We start from the raw sequence: 7,944 nt of genomic DNA on the forward strand, positions 1-7,944 counted from the left end.
CTATTAACCTGTATAGTTACTATCAAAATAGTAATCATAAATTTAGAAATACACTGTAGAATTGTTTAGGGTTAAAAGTAAAAGCATCCCCATGAGGCTTTCCCCTAACAGCACTCCCTTTTTCTCTAGAGATAACTATTTGTGGTATTGATTAGACCTTTTTGTATTATCTATACACATGATAAAGGTCTTGTTTTTTCTGATAAGTGGAATAATGGTATACAAAATGTGCTATAACTCACTCACTCCCTTCACCCCTTTAACAACGTACTTTAGAACTCCTGAGTCAGTTTATATAGGTCCAAGAGGTTTCTCTCCTTTAAAAGTTCTATGGTATTCCATAGAAGAGCATATTACTATTTAAACCATTACCTTATTGATTGACATTTAGGTTGCTGCCAAGTTTTCAGTGTTATGACCTGTTTGTTTCACGGCAGTGAAATCTTATACATATGTTCATACACATGTGCAGATATTTCCCTAGAATACTTTCCTAACAATTGCTGGGTCAAAACACATGTATAACATTTAAACATGAAAGAATTTTGGTATTGTTTATCAACAAGTTATACAATTGGCTCTCTCATTAGCAGTGCACGACAGTACCAATTTCTTTTTAAAGTGGATATTATAGATTTTGCCAATGTATTTGGTGAAAATGGTGTTTTTTTTAAAAAAATTAAAAACAGCCAAAATGGAGTCACTTTTGCTAAGCCACATAACCAAACCAAAACTTAATAACGTAATTGCAGCTTCATTCTCTTCCAGGAGTGGAATTTTAAACCAGTCTTGATCAATACTAGTGAGGTAATCTGTACGATAAAACCCCTGCCATTCCCTTCTCCACAAAATAATCCTTTCTTTTCCTAAAAACACCCCTGCCACACCCTTCTTCCTATAAAAACCTTCCATGTTGTGCAACCCCTAAGAATACCCTGCTAGATAAAAGGGATGTTGCCTGATGCATGAATTGCTTAATAAAGCCAATCAGAGTTTCAAATTTACTTGGCTGAATTTTGTTCTTTAACAATGTTTTCATTTCCCTAATTACTGGAGTGAATTTGGGCATCTTTTCTTTTTTTAGTCATGATTTTCATTTGTTTTTTCTGGGAAATGACAATTCATAACCCTCAGCCACTTTTTCTAATGGGTGCCTTTTTATTGATTTATTGGAGCTCTTTACATATCATAGATAATATATAATAGAAGCCTTTTAATCTAATATTATTTGGAACAGTTGATTAGTTAATTGAAAAGGTCAATTAAGGTAAACAATCATAAAAAATATGCACATGACAAACGTTTGTTTTATCTTCATTTCATTTTTATCAGTAGTAAATGTACACTCATTCATCAAACTTTTGATACAGGGCCAAGAGGACAAAACCTTTTTAACTCCAGGCCCAATGATTGTAAGAAATTTAAACTGAATTCTTAAACATAGAAGTTCAAAGAACTTAAGACACTTGGCAAAGCAAATGAGTGAAGAACCCTTTTAGAGTTCTATATTTATTTTATACAAATCATTTATTGTTGTCTTACCCTAATTGAACAGTAATAACTTGCTTTCATCAACTCTTTCCAAAACACTCAACTTGTTTTGAATAAAAATAAAATGAACGCAATGTAACTATCACCCAGCTTCAAAAATTATCCGTATGTGCTGTATTGTATTTCTTTTGCATCTCTATGCACTCTGCACATCCACCAAACCCCATATAACTTGAAGTAAATCCTAGACATATCATTTCATCTGCAAATTTTTAGTAAGAACTTCAATTCCCCACTACTCATATTTTATCATGTTACAAAATATGAAAATAAATTACATATTTACAAAAACAAGAATAACCAGCATATACAGGTTCAGTAATAAAAGTATCTGTTCTACTGATGGGTACACAAGTATACTGGCATCTGGAGACCAACTTAGCAACAGCAAGTGTTCAGTGTATTTTACATAGGAAATGTGGTGAGTCAGTTAAGTGGAAGCCAATAAATCTTCTACTGCATATGTAGAAGTCATTTTCCTCCAGTCTGTTGTCTTTTTAACTTTGTTATGGTTGCCCTACGCTTTCCAGAAGTTTTTTAAATATATGCTTAGATTTTTAAAATATATACTTTATTTTTGTGTACGATGTGAGGTGGGAATCTCTTTCTAAATGTATAGCCAACTAGCCTAACTCAATTTCCATTTTCAGCATCACACATGGCATTTAAAAGAACTAAAGTATCAACTTTTAACTTACAAAAGGAAGCTGTGGAAAGAAAATAATAAACTAACACTCTAAGTTCAGCTTGATAGGCTCAAACTACTATGTATATAAAAATCACATAGAAATTTTGGGAGCAGGAGCAACAGCACTGCCATTCCTGGCTCTCATTAGCACCCCCACAGCAGAATTGCCAAAGGACATCCGGACCACGCAGGCCTCTTTCTGAACGAACCCCACTAATTTTGGTACGTGTAAATTTACATTCACATTGAAACAGCCCATACTTGACAACAAAATGGACCTTCCCAACTCCCCAGCCATTCCTTAATGCTGTTCCTAGACCCCAGTACCTTGTGGACTTAGTAAAGAAGATGAATACAATCTTCCCAACCACAATTTCCCATGGAAATATAACTAAAAGGTACTGAAAATCAAGGTAAATTTTGTTAAATTTCCTTTATAACTCAGAGACTCAATGATTTATGGGGTTGCTTTGTCTCTGGGCAAACTTTTTCTGTAAAGGACCAGAGAGTAAGAAGGCTTTTAGGGCCATAAGTTCTGTTTCAATTCTGACATATTTTGAATGCAGCCAGAAAATACATAAATGAAAGGATGTGGCTGTTTTATAACAGAAGTTAAAAAAAAAAAAAAAGGCGGTGGGCAGGATTTGGTCATTGTCAGTTTTTTGCTAGCCCTTGCCTTATACCTATGATTATTGATCTTTTCAAAGTAGGAGTCCACTACTCTAGCTGTACACGTATTGGAGCAAATATGGTGAAATTGAAAGGACAAGTAATCATTTCAATACCACCTTACAGAAATGAATACTCAAAAGCAATCACTAAACTTTTCCTGTAAGTTCTTCTCATAATGAGCATATGCAGTTTTCAAAATATAAAACTGCAAGTCCCCTTAAAGCTGTTTATTTTAAAAGACAATTAGAATGAACATTAAGTAGCTACTATAAAAGGAAAATATACAGAGTCTAGACATACAAATTCAATGATCTTTTATCTATTATTCTGGTAATCAGTAGTCAGTATAAAAAGTCCATGGTCATGATTCACAACTTCACTACTAAAAATGCAGAAGTGAACATCCAAAGTACATTTAAATGAGAACATAAATGTATTCTTTGGATTATTTACCAGAAACCTTGATTAATTAAAAAAAACTATACATTTTGCCAAAATATTTTTAGTTTAGAAAGTAAAACCAAAATCTCTTTGGCACACTGTGTGCCTATTTAATTTTAAAATATTAATTTTAATATTTCACTTGACAGCCTGGTAAGGCAGAAATTATATGTTTAAGGCACAAAAGGACAGCAGCCATTTTAGTATACTGAGAGCACGTATGAGTATGTATTCACACTCTAAGCCATCAAGAGCACTTGTTCACAGAATACATTTGAACTCCAGGACTGGTGAAAGAAAAAAAATGTTCACACTGCTTACAGAAGTACTGGATTTATACAGAACAGCAAGGAATAAATTAAACAACAAAGGTACATAAGACTCCTTGACACCAAAGGCACAATCGATAAAAGGAAAAGTTGATAAACTGGGCCTCATCAAAATTAAAGACTTTTGTTCTTTGAAACTCCCTATGAAGAGGATGAAAAACCAAGCTACAGACTGGGATAATACACTTGTGAACCATGTATCCAACAAAGGACTAGTATTTAAAATATATAAAGAACACTCAGAACTCAACAGTAAAACAAACCAAAAAATCCAACTAGAAAATTGACAAGAGACACATCATACATTTCACTGAAGATAGAGATGGCAAATGAGCACATGAAATGATCAACATCATTAGCCACTGGGGAAATGCAAATGCAAACTATAGCAGGATATCACTAGACACCTATCAGAATGGCTAAAATAAAAAAGTGTAACAACACCAAATGCTGGCAAGCATGAGGAGTATTCGTGTGTTATTGGTGGAAATGTAAAATGGTAAGCCATTCTGGAAAAGTTTGGCAGTTCCAATTAAACTGTAAAGATGCAGCTACCATACAATCAGCAATTGCACTCTTGAGAAATTGCACCCAGAGAAATGGAAATTTATGTTCACACAAAAACCAGTACACAATTTTTCATAGGAGCTTTATTCATAATAGGTAAAACAACAACAACAAAAAAAAAAACAACAGGAAACAGCCCAATGTCGTTCAAGAGATGAATGGTTAAACAAACTACCGGTAGTACATCCACACGTGGAATATGACTCGGCAATGAAAAGGAACTATTGATACAAGATACATGCCCTGCATGAATCTCCAGGGAGTTACGCTGAGTGAAAAAAGCCAATCTCATAAAGTTACATACTATGTGATACCATCTATATGACATTCTTGAAATGGCAAAATTATAGGCATGGAAAACACATTAGTGGTTGCCAGGGGTCAGGGAGGGAGGGAGATGTCTGTGACTCTAAAAGGGTGACGGAACTGTTCTGTTTCTTAACTTTTGTGGTGCTTACACAAATTTACACATAATACTGCATAGAACTAAATCCAGTTATGCATGTTACCATGAGGAAAATTAGATAAAGTGTATTATTTCTGACAACTGTATGAGAATCTACAACTATCTCAAAATAAACAGTTAAAAGAGAAAGAAAAGAGTATATAAGACCAGTCAGTGGCAGGAATAGAAAAATGAAACTCTTATTTTTGCTAAAGTCTCAGCAATTGAAAGTCAAGGAAGGAAAAAAAAAAAAAAAAAAACCGGAATGCCAAGAAGAGAGCCTACAGGACACGATTAATACAATCACCTCCTCCTCCCCCACAGAGCTTCAGTGTCTCCAGGATTTTCTTTATGTCCCTGATTTGATTGTTGTTGTTGTTAATAAAAATAAACGGTGCATACATCTATCTCTCCACAACCTTGTCCAACATCCCAGACTATAAACTCATAGGGCAGGTACTGTCGTAACCATCATATCCTGGTGGCCTGGCACAAAATAAGTGACAGATGAAGAAACAAGATAAATTGAATAAACTAACGAATGAATGAATGAGATGCTTGCATATTCTTTTAAAGTTCCTAGTCAATTACAGTTACATTTGCAGTTCTTACAAAATTTTAAAAGCCATGAACATTTTTTTAAAGAGTGTGGTATGCACATATTTCACTTGCAAACAGAAGTTAACAATACCTGACTTTTATAAAATGCTTCCCCATTTATAGACTCCACAATATAGTATAATTCATCTGATAAGGATGAATTAAGAATTATGCATATGTAGATTGGAACTAGCCTTTGCAGATCTTTGAGAAAAACGTTCTAAACAACTGGAATAACTAAGGATATATGGCACAGCCTTAATCACATTGCATCAGATAGATAGGCAGACAGATGATAGATTTAATACATATATATGTATTTTTATATATAGAGATTTAATATATATATATATATATATATATATATATATATACACACACACACACACACACACATATATCAGTGTAAGAATTCAAATTGGGGGACGCTTTTACGGATGCAAAAACTAAGAGATAAAAGGACGTGTTCAAAGTTATACAACTAGCTAGAGCTGAAACTGAGTCTGAGCCTCTCCAGAGTCCCAATAAATTTCTCCTCTAGTAAACTGGGCAAGACTCTCCTTTCTCCATCCATCCCACCCCTACCCAAAACAAAAATCTAAATAATCTGAATCACTTATGTTTTTAAATAGGATTTTTTTAAGGGGGGAAAAAACCCTGAATTTACTCAAGCTTTTCATTGTTGCATTACACCTTCAATGGACTTTTAGGTGTCAACTTACTTCTCACATCAGAACAATAAGGTACTTTATGGTGTTAAGGGCTGTACTAACAGTTTAATGTTTCATTCTTCACCTAAATGACAGAGAGGGTGTTAATTCTTACAGGAGTCTTACATGGCTTACTTAGCAGCTTCAGTGGAAAACATGAGCTATTTTACAATTCAAGGAAGAGGCCTTACACTATTAAAATCTTGATTGATATGGTCATTGTTGGTACTGTAACTGAATCTCCAGTTGCTTACAGCCTTATTTATCAAGAACATTTAAAACTATCTGTTAGAGGCCAACTACTGGTTAATGGAGCTTTAATCAGGATAAATCTCCATTATGCAGCAACATGTTACTAAAGCATGAATTTAGAGGTCCTAGTATCAAAGCCCTAGAAAGAACCTTAAGTTCAACACTCCAATTCTTGTAATTGAGGAAACTGAGGCGTTGATTAAAGTATTAGCTCACAAAGTAGACCGTTTACTTTTTAAAAGGGATTCATTTAAATGCTATTTTGCCCTTATCCTGCACCTCACCGTCGTTTCTTAGAGCGATGATTTTTTTTTAAGGTCAAAAGAGCGAATAGAGCACATTCATTAGAAGAGGGTGAAAAAAATGCCTTTGAAAGAGGAGATGATGGAGTGAAGAGAAATGACGTCTTATTTAAAATATGTAACCCCTTGATGGGGGTTAGGCAATGAATCATGTTCTCAATTTTCCTATGTGCTATAGGCATCAGCCACAGTTCTTTCTGTAGGGTGCTGAAATGAGAGGAAGAGGAAGTGAATAAACCTAACGCTAAATATTTAGCACCCACCGAGAACAGGGATATAGACGGAAAGAACGGGAAAAAATAAGAGCACGCTTCTGCTAAAATTTAGCTGTTTTCTTACAGACCTAAAGAAACGGAAGCTAAGAGGATATTGAAAGTCACGGCATCCCTCATATTCGAAGGGCGGATGCTTCTGGGGCCAGAAAAACCCGCTAACCCTCGGATATGGAGCGACCCAGAGGGAACAAAAATGGAGCTGAGGTGTAGGGGCGCCCTAAAGGTCGTTGGGACGTCTGGCAAGCGCTTGATGTACATCTTTGGGAAAGGTCATGGCAAAGGGTAGTACCTCGATCAGGAAGATGCTTCTGACTTTTGGGGGGCGGTGAGCGGCAGGAAGAAACAGGCCAGGGTCTCAAGGACCCCCGACTCCAGTAAAGGGGAAGATACAGAGACCTCGGGATCTTCCTGACGCTGGGGGAGGCGGGCGAGTAGATCGCCCGGGCTCAAGAAGAAACCGAACCGATTCGGAGAATGGAAACGACCTCTCAAACGCCTCGGGGCTCAGGTACGGGACGGTGGCGCCGCCGGAGCCAGGGCCGGAATGCGCAGGGCAGGGGCGCTGGGGCCGCAGCCTTGCCAGCGGGCATTACTCACCGGAGGCGCTGCTCACCACGTCCTCGCAGCCGGCCGGCGCCTTGCCCTCTGAAAGGTGGCCGAAAGGACCCGCTTGCCCGCTGGCGCTGGGGCGACCAAGGGTGCACCGTGGAGGCCGGAGAAAAAGCCGCAACGGCGCGCGCGCACCCCAAAGACCGGCGGAGGCGGAGCGAGGAGCGGCGCCGCGCGAGCCCGGAAAAGACGCACCCGGAGGGGCGGGCGGAGTGCGGGCGCGCGGTGGTGTGGCTGAGCTGGCCGAATCGCGGGCGGCGCAAGGCTCGGCCCACCCACGCTCCCGCCTCCGCTCGCCCTGGACGTCAGCCGAAAAGGCGGGGCCGAGCGGGCCTGCAGCGGCGAGGGAGGGGTGCTGCAGAGAAGCGGCTTCGGTTAACGGCGCCCGGCTGGGTCGCCGCAGGTTCTGACTCTCGCTTCCCAGCGGCTGCTGCGGGGTTGGCTGGCCGCGTTACCCAGTGTGTATTCAAGGTCCGTGCGCCTGTCTGATTTCAGCGAGGTGC

At 38.5% G+C, this 7,944-nt stretch overlaps 1 protein-coding gene across 5 annotated transcripts in view; it reads right to left on the bottom strand.

Annotated features, from left to right (window-relative positions):
- Positions 1-7,693, bottom strand: part of ACSL4 (acyl-CoA synthetase long chain family member 4) — an 87,417-nt gene extending 79,724 nt beyond the window's left edge. For 2 of the 5 annotated variants that reach the window (XM_019717914.3, XM_019717913.3), the window contains exon 1: positions 7,430-7,600. The gene's annotated coding sequence lies outside the window, so the exon portion shown is untranslated. Of the gene's footprint in view, positions 1-7,429 lie in introns of all 5 variants that reach the window. The other 3 variants (XM_019717911.3, XM_019717909.3, XM_074324078.2) reach the window with 3 other exon arrangements.
- Between the last annotated feature and the right edge of the window lie 251 nt (positions 7,694-7,944).

This window comes from Rhinolophus sinicus, chromosome 18 (assembly GCF_057876585.1).
Source record: "Rhinolophus sinicus isolate RSI-liver-muscle chromosome 18, RSI-T2T, whole genome shotgun sequence".
Lineage (NCBI taxonomy): Eukaryota > Metazoa > Chordata > Mammalia > Chiroptera > Rhinolophidae > Rhinolophus > Rhinolophus sinicus.